The sequence below is a fragment of the Spermophilus citellus genome (assembly GCF_964194105.1).
Source record: "Spermophilus citellus genome assembly, chromosome: 13".
Taxonomy (NCBI): Eukaryota; Metazoa; Chordata; class Mammalia; order Rodentia; family Sciuridae; genus Spermophilus; species Spermophilus citellus.
In genome coordinates, this window is record NC_138193.1 from 59,933,522 (window position 1) to 59,947,711 (window position 14,190).

Consider the following 14,190-nt stretch of genomic DNA (forward strand, 5'->3'; position numbering starts at 1 on the left):
ACATCTTTTAATATCTTTCCTGGAGATTCTGATACCCATCCTCCTTTCCTCTCCCCAACCCTGAGAACTGCTAATCTAGTATATTAATCCCACCTGTGTGTGATTTGCCCTTACCCCTTAGCCAGTCCTTTGACAGCTCCTTCATGGACTGTAGCATAGATCTTTATACACTAGACCTACCCACTCATTTATGTAATTGAGTCTGCATGGCCTTTCACCTTCACACCTAGGCAAAAAGGGATCCAGTCTTAGTGATAGTCTTTGTGAATTATGTTAGTCAGCCATGACAAAGGAACCTGATAGGAACAACTCAGAAGAAGACAAGCTAATTTGGAGCTCATGGTTTCAGAGGTTCAGCCCACCATTAGCCCATTACATTGCTCTGGGTCTAAGGAGAGGTGAAACATCATAGTGGCAGAGAGAGGCTAAGGAGTACTGCTCCACTCACCACCGTGGCCAGGAACCAGACAGTGAAAGGGGAAGGGCCTTAGGGAATATGAACCTTCCAGTGTAGGAGACCCACTTCCTCCAGCTATGCCCCACTGGCCTATAGTTACCATTCCAGGTTACAGTTCTCATAATCTAATCATCTTACCTCTGAATATTCCTACATTATCACAGGAGTTTCTGAAGGACACCTCATATCCAGATCTTAACAGGGTTCCATCCTGGTTCTTATTTAGTCATGCCTCTCTTCACAGGGTGAGGAGTCCTTGGGGACAAGTAAAACTTCCTGTCAAGGAGTCACCTACTTTTTTAACTCATTGATTTCCAAACTTTAATGGGCTTATGAAATACCTAGGGATCTTGCTAAAATGAAGATTCTAATTCACTAGATCCAGAATGAGTCTGCACATCTGTATTTTTAAAATAATGTGCCTGGTGATGTGGACTGTGCTTTGAATAGCATGCGTCCACATTATGCTCCAGGTGTCTGGATCCTGGATGTTCCTGAGCAAATGATACCCAGTCTGCATGGCCTCGTTTCTGGGTCTTTCCTTCTGAAGATAGACTGTGATGCCAGCGCACACTCCTACCCTAGGAGCTGACCAAAAGGGTGCTCAGCTTAAATGAGTGAAGGCTTTGGGATGGGGAATAGACCTGGAGCCAGAAAGGAAACAGGGATCATGTGGTTATAACACTGGATTGGGATCAGAGACCGTGAAGAGTTACTTCTCCCCACCTTACCATATTGTGATTCAGCATTTCAAGTAGTCCAAAGCTTCTAAATTCAAAGCTGCCCTTTTCAGGTTGTTAATTTATGTATGGGAATAGAATGCATTTTCCTATAAAAGTTTGTTTAGCTCGATTATATGTGTATATTAAATATAAGGACATACAATGTATGGGCTTCCATTTCTGGCTGCGGGCCCCATAATTGTTAGGAGTGCTTCTGTTGGAAGGTGCCTGACTCTGTAACCATTTTTGATCCTTCCTCTATACCATTCTGAGTATAAACTTCACAGGAAAAAGGATGATGGGAAGTTATTACTCTTAACTTGGACAGTTCTTCTGTGACACATATACTTCTGTCTAATGTGATTTGAATTCACTTCCTTTTTCTGTACCTCTCTGTTGCAAGTCAGGATCTATTAGCACCATTAATATCTGTGTTGGACTCTCTAAGACTGAACTCTCTAGGATATGGAGTAGTCACCAATTCTTTTGGTTAACAATGTTTGCAAATGTGCCTACAGGGTTGCATGACAATGAACCCCACCCAGCTCAAAAGAGAAGGCTGTCTGGTGTTGCTTTTTGACCTGTTTTTGTTCTCTTTCATAAGCTATGATCTTATCCTGTTACAGTAGTATGGTTTTACAAGTCCAGGGTTGGGAGTCAAATCTCAGTCCCACCAATTATAAGCTGTGACATTCTAACTTTTCCAAACCTCTATTTTTTATACCTCTAAAATGGAAATAATAATTTCTACCTCATGGGTCCATAAAGAGGATTAAAGGATAATATACATATAAAAACATTTAGAATGGCATCTGATCCAGAGTGACCACTTAAATATGACCATTCAAATAATGCTATTATTAGTTCACTCAGATTTTATCTTCTTTTTGAGGTTGTCTAAATGTTCTACCATTGATTTCACTCTTCTCTGAAGTCCTTCATCTTTATAATAATTATTTTACTATTTTTAAAATTTAATCCATTATTATTAGTCAAATACGTTTTTTTCCCCCGGGATCATATTAAAATGCATTTTAGGTCAAGGTCAATATCTTACTTTGTATCCTCCAGAACTCAGTGTACAATAGCGGACACAAGGAAGACACTCAAATCTCTCTTGGGTGATCATCCACTGTAAAGGAATATTTAAGAACAAACTGAGCTGATCTCAGGAAGATTCAAGAAAAAATGGAAAGTGGAAAGGATTCAGAAAAGGAGTTGAAGTCATGAGACTGCACTGGTTGGAGAAGGGAAATCGCTCAATTTGCTGAGCAGGAATAGAGATTAAAGTATTGAGTCTCACCTGGCAGAATTTGGTGGAAAGGCCGATACACTTTTCCAGCCTAGTCAGGGGGGCCAGGGTTACTGGAGTTCACCTTCAGAAAGAGCCCTGTGCCCCAGGGATAGGCTGATCTCTTTGTTTTGTGTCTGCCCTCCCCTCCTGACCTTGGTGAACTATCTGAACAAGAATATTATAAAGCCACAACAGATGACAGGAATTGACACAGGGCTCATCAAAGGGAAAAAAAAAAAAAACAGTATTAGAGTTCAAGATTTTGAAAAGGTGTTAATTTGTATACTGCAGCCTCACTCCTCTGACCACTCTACTAGCTAATCAGAAAGTCAAATCTCAAATTAATCCCTTCCTTCACTGTCTACCTCCTCTCTTATTTGCTGAAAGCATCTAGGGGAGCCCACTTCAGTTGAAAACAGTGTGGGGCTAGGACGTGGGAAGGAACCAGCCACAGATTTTGCAAAATCCTAATTTGTTTACCCCCTGCCGACAGACAGCAATGTTTATGTTTATCTCTGAGGTTTTGGCCCCATGTGGAGTTCAAGTGCTCCAACAGTTCTGACACTTTCACACACCAAGGCAAGGTTAGAAGTCTGTTTGTCCTTTATTAATTTGTTGGGGGAATATATTTGGGTTTGCACTTCACGCCAGTAAATGCAAGAAGGGATGATGCCGTTGTGACATTGTTTCCTTACCCTCGCTCTCCATGTAAACAGAAATCGTCTATCTGGCAGCCTGGCGGCTATATATAAAGACCCTGTTTACTCAATCTGAATGTCCATTTCATTTCTGCTTGGTCCGCAAAATAAATGAAATGAAAAAGTGTGTCCGACTTAGAATTGTGTGAGTCTGAAAAAGACATTTGGGTCACTGAGTAACTAAAAGCACCCTCTGTTTACATGTTTCCGCAGTTTCTGTCACCGCAGCTGTGTTACAGCTTATAACAACTAATCCCTTTTTATTTATATTTTACTTTATTTTATTTTGTATTAAAGGCACTTTTAAGCCATGTCTTCCAAATGTGTCTGAGGTTTCATAACTGTCTTAATAGTGTATACACATTACAGTTATGGCAGTGAATTTCCTCCAAATCTGGGTTTTGTTAAGAGTGACTTTGAGAATAGTTTGGAGGACAATTAAAATGTGCTAATCTGTATTTGAAAACTTGATCCGGTGAAAAATCAGTTTCCCATCCATTTATATTTGCCCAAGTTTCCTACAGCATATAACTGGGTTTCCCTGGGAGATGCACAAAGGAGGTTTGTGGAGGAGAAGGCTTGAGGGAGCCCTGGGCAGCTAAGGTGCCTTTTAGGCCCTGGGGTGGAAAGCTTCTTAAGGGAACCTGTGTTCTGCCTCAGGAGAAAGTGACGCACTGAAGAGTAGGAAATGGGGCTTGAGCAAGCTCACTTCATGCTCAACAAAGCCTAACATCATTTTAGTGTACAACTTGAGTTATGTGTGTGCTTTTAATAAACCGATCCTTACAAAAAAAATAAATAGATTTGTTCTGCTTAAACTGGCATACAAAGGGCTTGGAGGGGGGAAAAAAGAATCTCTAACACCTCTTGGGGGATTTGGAAGGTAACTTCACACTCCAGCTTCAAGTCAGGAACCTGTGATAGCACTTTGACAGGAAGTAAGTGGATTCTGTCCCAGACCTTGGGAGGAGCCTGGAGTGCAGTGGTGCAGGTCTGAAGGCCAGGAGCTTCCCGCCCAGCAGGGGGTAGCCAAGCGCTGGTAACTGGAAAGAAATTCAACACTCAGATCCTCCCTCCCGCCAGCAGCACAGCTCTGAGATTCTAGAAGTAGAGTTTAGATTTCCCTCACCAATGCTTAGATTATTTGCTCCAAAAGGAGCCGCTCACCTGGGGCCTTCGGCTGAGAGCTGGAACCTACCTTCGTGATGCATCCTTTGGAAAGGGATCCAAGAAACAGGGGAAGAAAAGTGCATTTACCTGTCCAAGGCTGGGAATGAAAATGGGTGGGTCGGAGGCCAGCCAGGTTTTACTTTCCCTTCTCTTTCTTTTTCCTCTTTCTCTCTGTCTGTGGGCAGAGGCCAGGTTCCCTGGGGAAGGATGGACAGAGAGACAGCTCCAGCTTGCTGCCCTGGTGTGTGTGTTTGTGTGTGTGTGTGTGTGTGTGTGTGTGTGTTTGGCCACGAGGGAGCCTAGAGACAGAGCCCCCACAATCTCCTCTGAGAGAACCTAGGAGGCTGCAGGTGAGGCCCAGGACAGGTGATTAGAAGGTGAGGCCCCGGCAGAGGAGATTTAAGGGTGACTTCTGGGCTGCTGGGGGAGAAGGAAATGCCAAGCCAAGAATTCTCCTGGAGGAAGCAGAATGGAGGTGAGCCTGGGACAGGTCACTGTAGAAAAAAATGTTTTGAAGGAAGTCCCTGCTCCTCACTGTCTGTGCAACGGGAGCTTGAGCCTGTGTCACTGCCCTGTCCACCCAGAACGTTCAGGCCCCAGGTTTCACCACTGCTTCACCTTGTTGCTTTCTACTTAGGCCTTTCTCAGTTGATGCTGCTTTTCTTTGTTCTGCTTTCTTTCTCCCAGTGCAGTGAACCCTTACATTATGGGTTTCTGTTGTAGTTCTAACCTCTAATACACAGCCATTACATCTTATCTCGTCTTCTAAATTACTCTAAAATCCAATTATAAAACCCTCTCTCCTTCAGGAGCACACAACTTGCCACATTACTGAAATGCTGGGCCGCTCTTTTGTTTTTCTAAATTAATAATAACTACCATTTTCCGTCTGCTCTTACCATGGGACTCTGTTCTATCACCACATAAGCTTTCCCAAATGCATATTATGATTCTTTTTTGTATCTTTCTTTGGGCTGCGAAAAAAGCTAAGGATGATTTTCCAAATATTCATAAACGATCTGTCAGTTGGTATCAGAACGTTTGAAATTCTACCATCCTTAAAGAAGGAAAAGCGTTTTCAAGTCAGTTGAAATGAAATTTAAATCTGTTAAAATTTCCCGATGCCTTTGCTTTGTCGATGTAGAAGGAAACCCACCAGTTTTAAGGTTTTAAAATGTTTGAGTGGATTTTTTTTGTCTGTTAGTTATAATTTCTGTGGATTAAAAACTCCCAGTCCTACGGAGATTTTAAAAACACAAATGAGTTTTAATCCGATATTCATTGTGAGTTTCTTTGAATCGAAAGGAGGGAAGAGTTCAACTTCTATAAACTATAGAAATATTTCAGTAAAAATGAACATGCCAAAAATCACTTTAGGGAAAACTTCAAAACTACTGAACACATCCACACACACTTTTTTTCTAGCAGAGATATTAGAGGTGTTTATAATAGAAAGTCGATTTTAGGAAAATATGGTAAATTCAAATCTGTTTTAGAAAAAGAAAGCTGACATTTGTCAGTGTTTTAGAATCACAGGCATGAAGTGAACTGCGATTGCTTTTTTTTTTTTTAATTTCCAAATTCCTTTAGTCTTGTGGAAAAGTATATTTGACATACCTAAGGCATCTGATTATGCAGTTAACAAAATGTGCTTGAAAGGCAATTATTAAAAATCTGGATTCAGTTAATGATCCACTCTCCTTTTATATTCACGAACTTGGGTGTGTTCAGCGGAGTTCTTCGTTGTAAAGTTCGTACTTCTGAGCTTATTCTCAGGCTTTGGCTGTTTAGGCTAAATATGTTACCAAATGTTGAGAAGATTGGAAAGGTCTGAAAGTGCACATTAAGTTTCAAACAAGAACTTAAATAATAACATCTCTCTTTAGGTATTTTGTATTTATTATGCCCAAAGTTAAATCTTTATCTCTGTAAATATTAAAACATCTAAAGCCAGGTTTTCTTTAATAAATCAGTGCTGCTGAAGAGTTTTCAGAGGCCAAAGAGGAGGCCAAAGGAGAAGATGGATAGCATGTACTTGGAATGTATAGGCTAAGTGAGATGAACCAGAGGACACACTGATCCCAACATAATGTAATCAGCCCATAATTTAAGATATAGAAGAATCTAATTGTTATCATGAGCAACAACTCAGGGAAATGGAGATCAGGAGAAAGGAAATCACAAATTATATAAAAAACAAAAATTGTAGTTTCTCATTCTTATAGAAATTATATATTACAGTAATTATATATTGCTATAATCATGCCTGTGCAAATATAGACTACATGCTGTATGTTCTTTTTAGTTGTATTAAACAAATACACTCTATAATCTTAATTTAATTATGATGGAAGCATAATAACATTATTTAACAAATGTTCCTACATTTCCTTTCCTCCTTCTCTTTTTTCCTCTTTTTAACTCTTTCTTCCCATTTTGTTGGTTTGTTTTTCACTTTTCAATGAAAATTAGAATACATGGCCAGAGTTATTATTATTCTCAGCTTGATGGTCACTGTTAGTTTTGTTGGATAGAATCTCTCATACATTACTTCAAAGTGGAAATGTTTTAAGAATTGACACAATCCGCTTTACTTAGAAATATTTATGCCCAAGCATTCTATCAATATGTTCTTTGAGGTTCTCTTATCTTTTCATGCCTAAATTTTAATTAGTTTCTAACAAATAAGGCAGCCTTTTACCATTTTGATAAAGCAGATTCAAATCCACGCAAGTCAAATATACGGGTGGTCTTTGCAGAATTGATTTTTCTTTTTTCTAAAGTACACAGTGCGCTTTCTACCATGTGTGAGTATTGCATAGCAAACTTCAAAAGAAACATTTTAAATTGATATTGATTTTGCATATTATATGAAGCTCCATTTTTTTAAAGAAAGTATTAAGATTTTTTGCGACTCGTTGGCAGATGAACAGATGGACTATGTGATCTCTAAATTCTTTAAAATAATCTGTTACTTAAACTATTAAACAAATCACAAGTGACTCTATAATACATGACATTTAAGAAAGAGTATCTTGAAGATAAACCACAATTTCCTAATTTATAAGTCACCCAAGCAGGTCTTTAAGGCTTTCTGTCGATTTGGAGATAGACCAGGTCTTGGGCCACAAGAGCACCATTTAGGGTGCTGTAGAAATATAATAAATTACTCTTTAGTGCCCTAGAGCCCTGGAAGAGTCCACATAACTTCCAGGAACACTAAACACCTGGTGAGTAACTCAGACAGGAGGATGGCCTGATTGAATGTGTCACAAGCATGTCTCAATTGTGATTTTAAAGAGCAAAATGAGACAGTGTATCAGGGCCTCTCTTCTCTTCTCTTCCACGTTTCCAGGGGACTGAGCCCCTCCCTGCAATGCTGAAGCACTGGAGATTATTATGGTCTTAAAAGCAAAAGCCTGTAATTTAAAGTCATAACACCACCTTTAAAATGGAGATTGAAATACAGTAATATAAAATACATAAGGCATCAAGATGTAGCAAATGTCTCCTCCCATTAGATTTCTATATTTACAAGGGGGCAGTAATATGAAGTTTATTTTCCATATTGATTGTGTAGCTTCTCCATTTAAAATCGAGCAAGTACCATGAGACCCAAATGCTTTTTAATGCCTACTAAAGAAAACTTCCTTGTCCTAAATGATAAGTTAAAATAAAATAAAAGTTAAAAGCTTAGAAAAGAAGGCTCCAACTTTTTAAGATATCAAATATTACTTAGAAAACAGTATCTTGATCAGCTGGATATAAATGAACATATGGATTGTATTTACCCTAATACACCAATAGTTTACCATGACATTAAAAGAAAAAAAAAAAACATATTAAGTACAGAAAGACTCCCCATAGCCACATACTTGACTTTGAAAACAAAGGAGCTCAAGACATTCAGCAAACTCAAAGCATCCTTTTCCTCACCTTTAAAAATATATATATTTTAAAATATATATATTATATATTTTTAAATATAAATATATTTTTTAAATATATATATTTATACATATATAAATCATGTTTATATATGTATTTTGTTTGACATTTCAAAGCTTTTTCATGATCCTATGTATTGATTTGGAAACACCAGTTTTAAATATTAAACAATGGTGAAATAAAAATTTTTAATTAGTCAACTATGAGAGTAAAAAATACTATATGGAAAATGATTCTACTTTTACAAGGAAGGAAATATCATAGGGCCTTTGAATTGGTGGGGAGGAGGGGATATCCTTGCAACAGTGCCTATTGGAAATTACTAGAAATAAATCTTTTTTTTTCTTGAAATAAAGCTCAAGGTAACATTTAAGTGAATAATTATTTACCATTTTGTTAAATGCTGGTGTGGATGGCCGGCATCATCTATTAGTACTAATGCTTCTTCTGCTTAGAATGGCTCATTAGTTTCTTTGTAGGCTGCACTGGTTTTAAGATTCAAATTCAAAATCTCCTCTGATTTTGCTGTTCCGTTTCTGGCAGCCGGCCAGCAGCAGATATGCATAATATTTCACTGTTAGACCTTGCAAACATTATATCCTGCTGTGCTAAAGAAAACATTGTGTTTCTTACCACATGAAAATAATCCATCACTTTTCAATCAGCACACAAAAAAAGCTCTACCTGTTTTTTCCATCAGACTCAAGAAAAATTAATGGCCCCAATGTGAAAGGTGGACCCTCCATCCATGATCCATTAAAGTACAAACTAATCAAAATATATCTAGCATCTGATTTGCTAAGCAAGATGGAACAAAAGAGGTGTGATGAAAAAAATAGATCCTTCTAAGACCCATACAACCTTATTCTATCAGTATTAACCTTATTTATTTTAAATGTGGGAGGACATAAATAAAAGATCATGAAACGAATCCATTGAATACAATCAATTCAAGTAGACGCTATTTATCTAAAAGAGATGGCTAAAGAAACCTACTGTGGACTGGAGGAAAATTTTTAAGTGGACATATTTTTAAAAATAAAGATAGAGATCCCTGGTACCATAAATAAATAAATAATTAAATAAATAAAGAGAGGTTATGAATTCCTCCAGTGGGTCACAAGATAATATAATATATTAAAATCAAAGTTTTCTTTGAGAGTAAAAATACCAGTATTTTGTCAACTTGTTCATGCCTTTAAAAATAATTTCAGCCTTTTGCAATGCTGATGTCATAACTAATTTTGAGTGAGACACAAAAGCTCTATGCTTTTTGCAGTAATATCTAATCAGAAAGATTAGTAGTCACTTCATAGGAGACCCCATTAAAAAATTCATTTGACAACTTTTTAATACTTCCATTGGAGTTGCTTATATTTCTTTGTTACCCTTGAATTTGGGGAGTTTTTTAAATCTCTGTCTCTCTCCTCTCCCCACTTACTCTGTTTTGGCATGATTGGCTCTTTTCACTTATTGCACTTTATAAAAGTACAGTGATAAAAATGTAGACCATAGAATGTAGTGCTAATACTAAGAAGGTATACTGGTAGCTGATTTTTTCACAGGATGTAGGATTATGTTTTAGAACTTCATGTTTAGAACAAGACATTGTGTTGTTGTTTTTTTTTTTTTTTTTTTTTAAGAGAGAGAGAGAACTTTTTAATATTTATTTTTCAGTTTTCGGTGGACACAACATCTTTATTTTTTTAATTTTTATGTGGTGCTGAGGATCGGACCCAGCGCCCCACGCATGCCAGGTAAGCACGTTACAGCTTGAGCTTGCCCCAAGACACTGTGTTTTGAACTGGTATTCCAGTTTCTTTTTTCTTTTGTTTCCATCTCCAATTCATGTTGCAGAAGACCTAAAGCTGGGCTCCCTAAAGCATATTATATTGGCTTCTCAACCACAGAGTTTCCATTTTGTTGATGTGCATTGAAAGAGAGAATAGTTTTAGAGTTGGAAAGTTCAAAGAAATTCACTGTTTTGAATGAGAAAACTGAAGCTCAGAGATTTTAGGTGACTTATGCAAGGCCACTTAGCTTTGAATGATAGTTGAATCATCAGGAGCCCCTGTGCAGTTCTTTCTCCACTACTCCAGTGGTTCTTTCCTACAGTAGTACTTCTAAAACTGTAATCTTCATGCAAATGACATGGAGATCTTGTGAAAATGTAGATGTTGATTCAGTAGGTCCCGACAAGTCCACATTTCTAACAAAGTTCTAGGGCATACTGATGTTGGCTTTTATAAAACATAATTGAAGAATTCTGTCAAATGGTCAGATTGGTTTTAAGGTCCTTTGAAGTCTGACCCTGTCTTCTGCTGGACTGTATGTACACTCGAATCTGATTCCTTAGATTATTCACTCACTCACTGAGTATGCTTTGAGTGTCCTGATTTTGTCTTCTTTATGCATTCATTTACTGGGCCTCTTTTCACTTCCTTGCAATTTAATATCTACTCTTTCATTTTCATTTTCTTTTTTCAGTAGCAAACTTAATTCCCAACTTCTTCACAAAGACTTTCTTGTGATCAAATATAAAATGAGCTTTCCTTCTTCTGATTTTGTCCATCACTCCTTAGGAGCTTAGTAGGTTGATAACTACTTACTAAACAGAGTAACAAAACAAATGCATAACTGAATAAAATGGCAACATTAAGTTATAGGAGAGAAAAACTAAAATTTCTTTTCTTTTGTTTTAATAAAATTTCTTTTGAGTTGTAGATGTACATAATACCTTTATTTATTTATTTATTTTTATGCAGTGCTGAGGATTGAACCCAGGGCCTCACACTTGCTAGGCAAGAGCTCTACCACTTGTGAGCCACAACCCCAGTCCAGAAACTGAAATTTCTGAACTCTGTGGAAAACCTGTGGAATTAATAAAGAGATTTTTCTCTTTTTCTTTTTACTAAATATTATGCAGAAAATAATTCTGAGCCAATTACAGAAAAGGAAGCTTAGTAATTTGTAGACTGTTCTAAGTCAAGGGTCATAAAACTTATTCATAAAGTCCTAGGTAGTCAATGTTAGAGCCCAGGACCATACAGTGGGTCTCTTTGAAGTGGTGGTGAAATTCATGTCAGGACAAGCATTTAGAAAGTTTCTTCCATTCTGGGACCAAGTATTGGTTGAAGGGAATACAGCCAAAACTGTAACTGTAGGAAGATTATGCTTCTAGAAAAATCTCAAGGAAAAGTATTACAAGCAACAGTAGTAGCTGTGAGATCAGTCTCTAAAAGAAATAGTGGAGAGATTCAACCAGTTTGTTTGAAAGATGGAGATAAAGTTCTCCCAGAGTATGTAGGCACCAAAGTAGTTCTAGAAGACAAGCATTATTTTTTATTTAGAGATAGTGACATTCTTGGAAAGTATGTAGATTGAAATAAATCACTGTTGAAACAGCATTGTATGAAGCTGACCATTCCAGTGAAGTTCTGAAATCTTTCATCATGTAAATAATTTCCATGTCTCTCTTTTATAATAAACTGATGATAATCTAAACTAATGACATTAGTTGTGTATAAAGTTTAGCTTCCCTGTATTTGTATAAACATTTCCAAATAAAATATGGAAAAGATAAAAAATATTACAGCAATTGTAGACCATATGATTTGCATAGCAATTAACCGTGTCTATCACTGTAGCAGGAAAGGAGCCATTGGCAGTATGTGAAAAAATGTATATGGCAGTGTTCAATATTACCTCATTTACAAAAAGAGGCAGCTGCCAGATTTGGCCTGCCTATAGTAATTTATCAGTTGGTATAATAGATTGTACCCTAATATATTCTGAACAAAGAGAGGAATTATCGAATCCACAGTTAATTGTAGCTTAATGAACTCTGAGGAACTGGGCTAGGCCAGGCCAGGGAAGAGAGGAAATTGGGCAAAGCAAGGAGTCTAACTAACTTTTTCATAAAATTACCATTTATGGAAAACTTCCAAATCGTATGTCACTCATATCCAATCTCAATTTTCAAAATGCTGCTACCTAGCTACAAAGGTGTGGCCTGTGGGTCATATAATCGGCAGTATCCTGATTGTTAGAAATGCATCAACTCTGTCCTCAGCTTTGCAGAGTTAACATTAGCAGAGTCCACACTTCAACAACATCTTCAATTGATGCATTTTATAGTGTGAGATTTCTGAAAGTGGTATGTCAATCATCTGCATCAAAATTATATCAGGGCTGGTAACAATGTGAATTTTGGGCCAATCTAAGATTGATTTCATCAGTGCCACTGGAGATGAGACCACAGATTTTAGAAATTTAGATCTATACTGGAACTTGAATACTATCTATCAGGACCCAGATTTCTCCATTCTGTGTCTTTTATCAGGATCTCCCAGCTTCACTTTTCTTCATCTTTTTCATTTCATTTATTTGTTAATCTCTTAACAGTTTTCTTTCCTCAACTCTGAGTTTGCTTTTCTTAACATAAAGTTAGCATTCAATTTTTGTTCATTTTTGGTGAGCATTAACAATGACATGACAGCTATTTTATTATCTTCTCAGATTGTACAAAAGTACCTCTTATGGAGGATACTGAGTGTGGGAGAAAATTTGGATAAGTCATTTGAAGTACTGAGGATTGCAAAGGCAAGTTTAAATAATAGGCTATTGCAATGCTTTCTGAGGATTGGGAGATCTATTAACTATGTGGCTTTTTAAAATTTTATTTTATTGCTTAGAATAAACAAGTTTGGGTGGAGGTGAATTGCTCTGTAAATTTGCATAATTTTTTTCTATTTTTTTCCACATAGTCCTGGCTCTGTAGAAAAAAAGTAATCTGAGTTTTATTAAGGGGACAGAATTTTGGAGGGAAAAAAGTGTCACATGATTGTGGAATGTGTAATATAAAGTATCCTCTTTGATACTTCTACAACTCTTCAGCAAAGCACCCAGTGCTTACTAGGATTCTTTCTTCTTCTTTTTTTATGGCTTCAGTTTTTAAAAATTTGTTCTAAGTAGTTATACATGATAGTAGAATGCATTTTGACATATTGTATACAAATGAAGCATAACTTTTCATTCCTTTGGCGGCACTTGGTGCTGAGTCACATCAGTAGTATAATCATGCATGCATATAGGGTAATAATGTCTGTTTCGTTCTATCTATTTGTTTGAGGTAAGGAACAGAGTGGAAGAGAACCAAAGGGGTGCACAAAGGTGACCTGTGGTGGATGTGCTAGACAAAATGTTTAGAGAATGAGACAAGAGTTGACATCAAGGTGACATCAATCTCTGGTGAGGTTTTACGGCTTCCCCAGCACTTCTGCTCTTAATTTGCACATTTTAAGACACATTTTGCTTCAAAATCATCTACTCCTGGTCTTGTTCTCAGAGATTGTCATTCATTTGGACTGGAGTGAGACTGGACATGAACATTTTTTTTTTCAAGATCCAAATGAGCGTAAACATGTGCAGCCAAGATTGAGAACTAAAGTGGAAAATCTAACCTAATCCAGACAAGGTACACTGTGACTAGGAAAGTGAAAAAGTATAAACAGATGCAAATTCTTTCACTCTTTTTTCTTTCTACCTCCCCTCCTCCTCTTTCTTCTCTTTAGCCCTCTCTCTCCCTCCCTCTCTCTTTCTTTCATCACTAAGTTGATTTTAAACTATTGTCCTTATATAAGCACTCAATAAATGTGTTGAGTTCCTAACAAGGAGAGAATAACATTAAACTAATCAATCAGTGCGGATTTGTCTGATTTATTATAATCTCCTTGCTTCTTGATTATTAAAGAATAGTCATGGATAATATAAATTTAGTAGTAATGTATTATAAATATATGTGCATCTGATTTGACAGTTATATGAATATATATCAGTCTGCATTGTGTTTAATTGGCTTTTCTTTTCCAAGGTAGTAAATTTCTCAGAAACCATTATTTT

General features: G+C 37.0%; 1 pseudogene across 1 annotated transcript; it reads left to right on the top strand.

Annotated features, from left to right (window-relative positions):
* Positions 1 to 11,368: 11,368 nt before the first annotated feature.
* On the top strand, positions 11,369 to 11,673 carry LOC308632913 (10 kDa heat shock protein, mitochondrial-like; annotated as a pseudogene). The gene has a single exon. The product of its transcript is annotated as a 10 kDa heat shock protein, mitochondrial-like (transcript).
* Positions 11,674 to 14,190: the final 2,517 nt, after the last annotated feature.